Below are 6,447 nucleotides of genomic sequence, written 5' to 3'. Positions count from 1 at the left end.
GAATGGGAAACTTGCCTGAAACAAAGTATAGGTTTTCATTATGTGAATAATTTTAAAATCTTAGCTCAAACGGCTGAAAAACCTGTTCTGTTTGCCCAGCACGGGGATATTGAGTTCTATAAGATAAAGCCATAAACATGTTTGTCTGAGTCTTCTATCAAAAGTTACAGCGATTTATATGAAGTTGTTCAAAAACGCTTTATTTCGCCAAGACAATGCGTTTCTCACTGTTACATGCATTTGAATGGGAAACTCGCCTGAAACAAAGTATAGGTTTTCATTATGTGAATAATTTTAAAATCTTAGCTCAAACGGCTGCAAAACCTGTTTGCCCAGCACGGGGATATTGAGTTCTATAAGATAAAGCCATAAACATGTAACATGTTTGTCTGAGTCTTCTATCAAAAGTTACAGCGATTTATATGAAGTTGTTCAAAAACGCTTTATTTCGCCAAGACAATGCGTTTCTCACTGTTACATGCATTTGAATGGGAAACTCGCCTGAAACAAAGTATAGGTTTTCATTATGTGAATAATTTTAAAATCTTAGCTTAAACGGCTGCAAAACCTGTTTGCCCAGCACGGGGATATTGAGTTCTATAAGATAAAGCCATAAACATGTTTGTCTGAGTCTTCTATCAAAAGTTACAGCGATTTATATGAAGTTGTTCAAAAACGCTTTCTTTCGCCAAGACAGTGTGTTTCTCACTGTTACATGCATTTGAATGGGAAACTCGCCTGAAACAAAGTATAGGTTTTCATTATGTGAATAATTTTAAAATCTTAGCTCAAACGGCTGAAAAACCTGTTCTGTTTGCCCAGCACGGGGATATTGAGTTCTATAAGATAAAGCCATAAACATGTTTGTCTGAGTCTTCTATCAAAAGTTACAGCTATTTATATGAAGTTGTTCAAAAACGCTTTATTTCGCCAAGACAATGCGTTTCTCACTGTTACATGCATTTGAATGGGAAACTCGCCTGAAACAAAGTATAGGTTTTCATTATGTGAATAATTTTAAAATCTTAGCTCAAACGGCTGAAAAACCTGTTCTGTTTGCCCAGCACGGGGATATTGAGTTCTATAAGATAAAGCCATAAACATGTTTGTCTGAGTCTTCTATCAAAAGTTACAGCGATTTATATGAAGTTGTTCAAAAACGCTTTCTTTCGCCAAGACAGTGTGTTTCTCACTGTTACATGCATTTGAATGGGAAACTCACCCGAGACAAAGTATAGGTTTTCATTATGTGAATAATTTTAAAATCTTAGCTCAAACGGCTGCAAAACCTGTTTGCCCAGCACGGGGATATTGAGTTCTATAAGATAAAGCCATAAACATGTTTGTCTGAGTCTTCTATCAAAAGTTACAGCGATTTATATGAAGTTGTTCAAAAACGCTTTATTTCGCCAAGACAATGCGTTTCTCACTGTTACATGCATTTGAATGGGAAACTCGCCTGAAACAAAGTATAGGTTTTCATTATGTGAATAATTTTAAAATCTTAGCTCAAACGGCTGCAAAACCTGTTTGCCCAGCACGGGGATATTGAGTTCTATAAGATAAAGCCATAAACATGTTTGTCTGAGTCTTCTATCAAAAGTTACAGCGATTTATATGAAGTTGTTCAAAAACGCTTTATTTCGCCAAGACAATGCGTTTCTCACTGTTACATGCATTTGAATGGGAAACTCGCCTGAAACAAAGTATAGGTTTTCATTATGTGAATAATTTTAAAATCTTAGCTCAAACGGCTGCAAAACCTGTTTGCCCAGCACGGGGATATTGAGTTCTATAAGATAAAGCCATAAACATGTTTGTCTGAGTCTTCTATCAAAAGTTACAGCGATTTATATGAAGTTGTTCAAAAACGCTTTCTTTCGCCAAGACAGTGTGTTTCTCACTGTTACATGCATTTGAATGGGAAACTCACCCGAGACAAAGTATAGGTTTTCATTATGTGAATAATTTTAAAATCTTAGCTCAAACGGCTGAAAAACCTGTTCTGTTTGCCCAGCACGGGGATATTGAGTTCTATAAGATAAAGCCATAAACATGTTTGTCTGAGTCTTCTATCAAAAGTTACAGCGATTTATATGAAGTTGTTCAAAAACGCTTTATTTCGCCAAGACAATGCGTTTCTCACTGTTACATGCATTTGAATGGGAAACTTGCCTGAAACAAAGTATAGGTTTTCATTATGTGAATAATTTTAAAATCTTAGCTCAAACGGCTGAAAAACCTGCTCTGTTTGCCCAGCACGGGGATATTGAGTTCTATAAGATAAAGCCATAAACATGTTTGTCTGAGTCTTCTATCAAAAGTTACAGCGATTTATATGAAGTTGTTCAAAAACGCTTTATTTCGCCAAGACAATGCGTTTCTCACTGTTACATGCATTTGAATGGGAAACTCGCCTGAAACAAAGTATAGGTTTTCATTATGTGAATAATTTTAAAATCTTAGCTCAAACGGCTGCAAAACCTGTTTGCCCAGCACGGGGATATTGAGTTCTATAAGATAAAGCCATAAACATGTAACATGTTTGTCTGAGTCTTCTATCAAAAGTTACAGCGATTTATATGAAGTTGTTCAAAAACGCTTTATTTCGCCAAGACAATGCGTTTCTCACTGTTACATGCATTTGAATGGGAAACTCGCCTGAAACAAAGTATAGGTTTTCATTATGTGAATAATTTTAAAATCTTAGCTCAAACGGCTGCAAAACCTGTTTGCCCAGCACGGGGATATTGAGTTCTATAAGATAAAGCCATAAACATGTTTGTCTGAGTCTTCTATCAAAAGTTACAGCGATTTATATGAAGTTGTTCAAAAACGCTTTATTTCGCCAAGACAATGCGTTTCTCACTGTTACATGCATTTGAATGGGAAACTTGCCTGAAACAAAGTATAGGTTTTCATTATGTGAATAATTTTAAAATCTTAGCTCAAACGGCTGAAAAACCTGTTCTGTTTGCCCAGCACGGGGATATTGAGTTCTATAAGATAAAGCCATAAACATGTTTGTCTGAGTCTTCTATCAAAAGTTACAGCGATTTATATGAAGTTGTTCAAAAACGCTTTATTTCGCCAAGACAATGCGTTTCTCACTGTTACATGCATTTGAATGGGAAACTCGCCTGAAACAAAGTATAGGTTTTCATTATGTGAATAATTTTAAAATCTTAGCTCAAACGGCTGAAAAACCTGTTCTGTTTGCCCAGCACGGGGATATTGAGTTCTATAAGATAAAGCCATAAACATGTTTGTCTGAGTCTTCTATCAAAAGTTACAGCGATTTATATGAAGTTGTTCAAAAACGCTTTATTTCGCCAAGACAATGCGTTTCTCACTGTTACATGCATTTGAATGGGAAACTTGCCTGAAACAAAGTATAGGTTTTCATTATGTGAATAATTTTAAAATCTTAGCTCAAACGGCTGCAAAACCTGTTTGCCCAGCACGGGGATATTGAGTTCTATAAGATAAAGCCATAAACATGTTTGTCTGAGTCTTCTATCAAAAGTTACAGCGATTTATATGAAGTTGTTCAAAAACGCTTTATTTCGCCAAGACAATGCGTTTCTCACTGTTACATGCATTTGAATGGGAAACTCGCCTGAAACAAAGTATAGGTTTTCATTATGTGAATAATTTTAAAATCTTAGCTCAAACGGCTGCAAAACCTGTTTGCCCAGCACGGGGATATTGAGTTCTATAAGATAAAGCCATAAACATGTTTGTCTGAGTCTTCTATCAAAAGTTACAGCGATTTATATGAAGTTGTTCAAAAACGCTTTCTTTCGCCAAGACAGTGTGTTTCTCACTGTTACATGCATTTGAATGGGAAACTCACCCGAGACAAAGTATAGGTTTTCATTATGTGAATAATTTTAAAATCTTAGCTCAAACGGCTGAAAAACCTGTTCTGTTTGCCCAGCACGGGGATATTGAGTTCTATAAGATAAAGCCATAAACATGTTTGTCTGAGTCTTCTATCAAAAGTTACAGCGATTTATATGAAGTTGTTCAAAAACGCTTTATTTCGCCAAGACAATGCGTTTCTCACTGTTACATGCATTTGAATGGGAAACTTGCCTGAAACAAAGTATAGGTTTTCATTATGTGAATAATTTTAAAATCTTAGCTCAAACGGCTGAAAAACCTGCTCTGTTTGCCCAGCACGGGGATATTGAGTTCTATAAGATAAAGCCATAAACATGTTTGTCTGAGTCTTCTATCAAAAGTTACAGCGATTTATATGAAGTTGTTCAAAAACGCTTTATTTCGCCAAGACAATGCGTTTCTCACTGTTACATGCATTTGAATGGGAAACTCGCCTGAAACAAAGTATAGGTTTTCATTATGTGAATAATTTTAAAATCTTAGCTCAAACGGCTGCAAAACCTGTTTGCCCAGCACGGGGATATTGAGTTCTATAAGATAAAGCCATAAACATGTAACATGTTTGTCTGAGTCTTCTATCAAAAGTTACAGCGATTTATATGAAGTTGTTCAAAAACGCTTTATTTCGCCAAGACAATGCGTTTCTCACTGTTACATGCATTTGAATGGGAAACTCGCCTGAAACAAAGTATAGGTTTTCATTATGTGAATAATTTTAAAATCTTAGCTCAAACGGCTGCAAAACCTGTTTGCCCAGCACGGGGATATTGAGTTCTATAAGATAAAGCCATAAACATGTTTGTCTGAGTCTTCTATCAAAAGTTACAGCGATTTATATGAAGTTGTTCAAAAACGCTTTATTTCGCCAAGACAATGCGTTTCTCACTGTTACATGCATTTGAATGGGAAACTTGCCTGAAACAAAGTATAGGTTTTCATTATGTGAATAATTTTAAAATCTTAGCTCAAACGGCTGAAAAACCTGTTCTGTTTGCCCAGCACGGGGATATTGAGTTCTATAAGATAAAGCCATAAACATGTTTGTCTGAGTCTTCTATCAAAAGTTACAGCGATTTATATGAAGTTGTTCAAAAACGCTTTATTTCGCCAAGACAATGCGTTTCTCACTGTTACATGCATTTGAATGGGAAACTCGCCTGAAACAAAGTATAGGTTTTCATTATGTGAATCATTTTAAAATCTTAGCTCAAACGGCTGCAAAACCTGTTTGCCCAGCACGGGGATATTGAGTTCTATAAGATAAAGCCATAAACATGTTTGTCTGAGTCTTCTATCAAAAGTTACAGCGATTTATATGAAGTTGTTCAAAAACGCTTTATTTCGCCAAGACAATGCGTTTCTCACTGTTACATGCATTTGAATGGGAAACTCGCCTGAAACAAAGTATAGGTTTTCATTATGTGAATAATTTTAAAATCTTAGCTCAAACGGCTGAAAAACCTGTTCTGTTTGCCCAGCACGGGGATATTGAGTTCTATAAGATAAAGCCATAAACATGTTTGTCTGAGTCTTCTATCAAAAGTTACAGCGATTTATATGAAGTTGTTCAAAAACGCTTTATTTCGCCAAGACAATGCGTTTCTCACTGTTACATGCATTTGAATGGGAAACTTGCCTGAAACAAAGTATAGGTTTTCATTATGTGAATAATTTTAAAATCTTAGCTCAAACGGCTGAAAAACCTGTTCTGTTTGCCCAGCACGGGGATATTGAGTTCTATAAGATAAAGCCATAAACATGTTTGTCTGAGTCTTCTATCAAAAGTTACAGCGATTTATATGAAGTTGTTCAAAAACGCTTTATTTCGCCAAGACAATGCGTTTCTCACTGTTACATGCATTTGAATGGGAAACTCGCCTGAAACAAAGTATAGGTTTTCATTATGTGAATAATTTTAAAATCTTAGCTCAAACGGCTGCAAAACCTGTTTGCCCAGCACGGGGATATTGAGTTCTATAAGATAAAGCCATAAACATGTTTGTCTGAGTCTTCTATCAAAAGTTACAGCGATTTATATGAAGTTGTTCAAAAACGCTTTATTTCGCCAAGACAGTGTGTTTCTCACTGTTACATGCATTTGAATGGGAAACTCACCCGAGACAAAGTATAGGTTTTCATTATGTGAATAATTTTAAAATCTTAGCTCAAACGGCTGAAAAACCTGTTCTGTTTGCCCAGCACGGGGATATTGAGTTCTATAAGATAAAGCCATAAACATGTTTGTCTGAGTCTTCTATCAAAAGTTACAGCGATTTATATGAAGTTGTTCAAAAACGCTTTATTTCGCCAAGACAATGCGTTTCTCACTGTTACATGCATTTGAATGGGAAACTTGCCTGAAACAAAGTATAGGTTTTCATTATGTGAATAATTTTAAAATCTTAGCTCAAACGGCTGAAAAACCTGCTCTGTTTGCCCAGCACGGGGATATTGAGTTCTATAAGATAAAGCCATAAACATGTTTGTCTGAGTCTTCTATCAAAAGTTACAGCGATTTATATGAAGTTGTTCAAAAACGCT

Source organism: Copadichromis virginalis, linkage group LG7, assembly GCF_057382275.1.
Source record: "Copadichromis virginalis isolate Kocher_CV1m ecotype Utaka linkage group LG7, C_Virginalis_male_GT1.1, whole genome shotgun sequence".
Classification (NCBI taxonomy): domain Eukaryota; kingdom Metazoa; phylum Chordata; class Actinopteri; order Cichliformes; family Cichlidae; genus Copadichromis; species Copadichromis virginalis.
Note: the sequence above shows the minus strand (reverse complement) of the source record.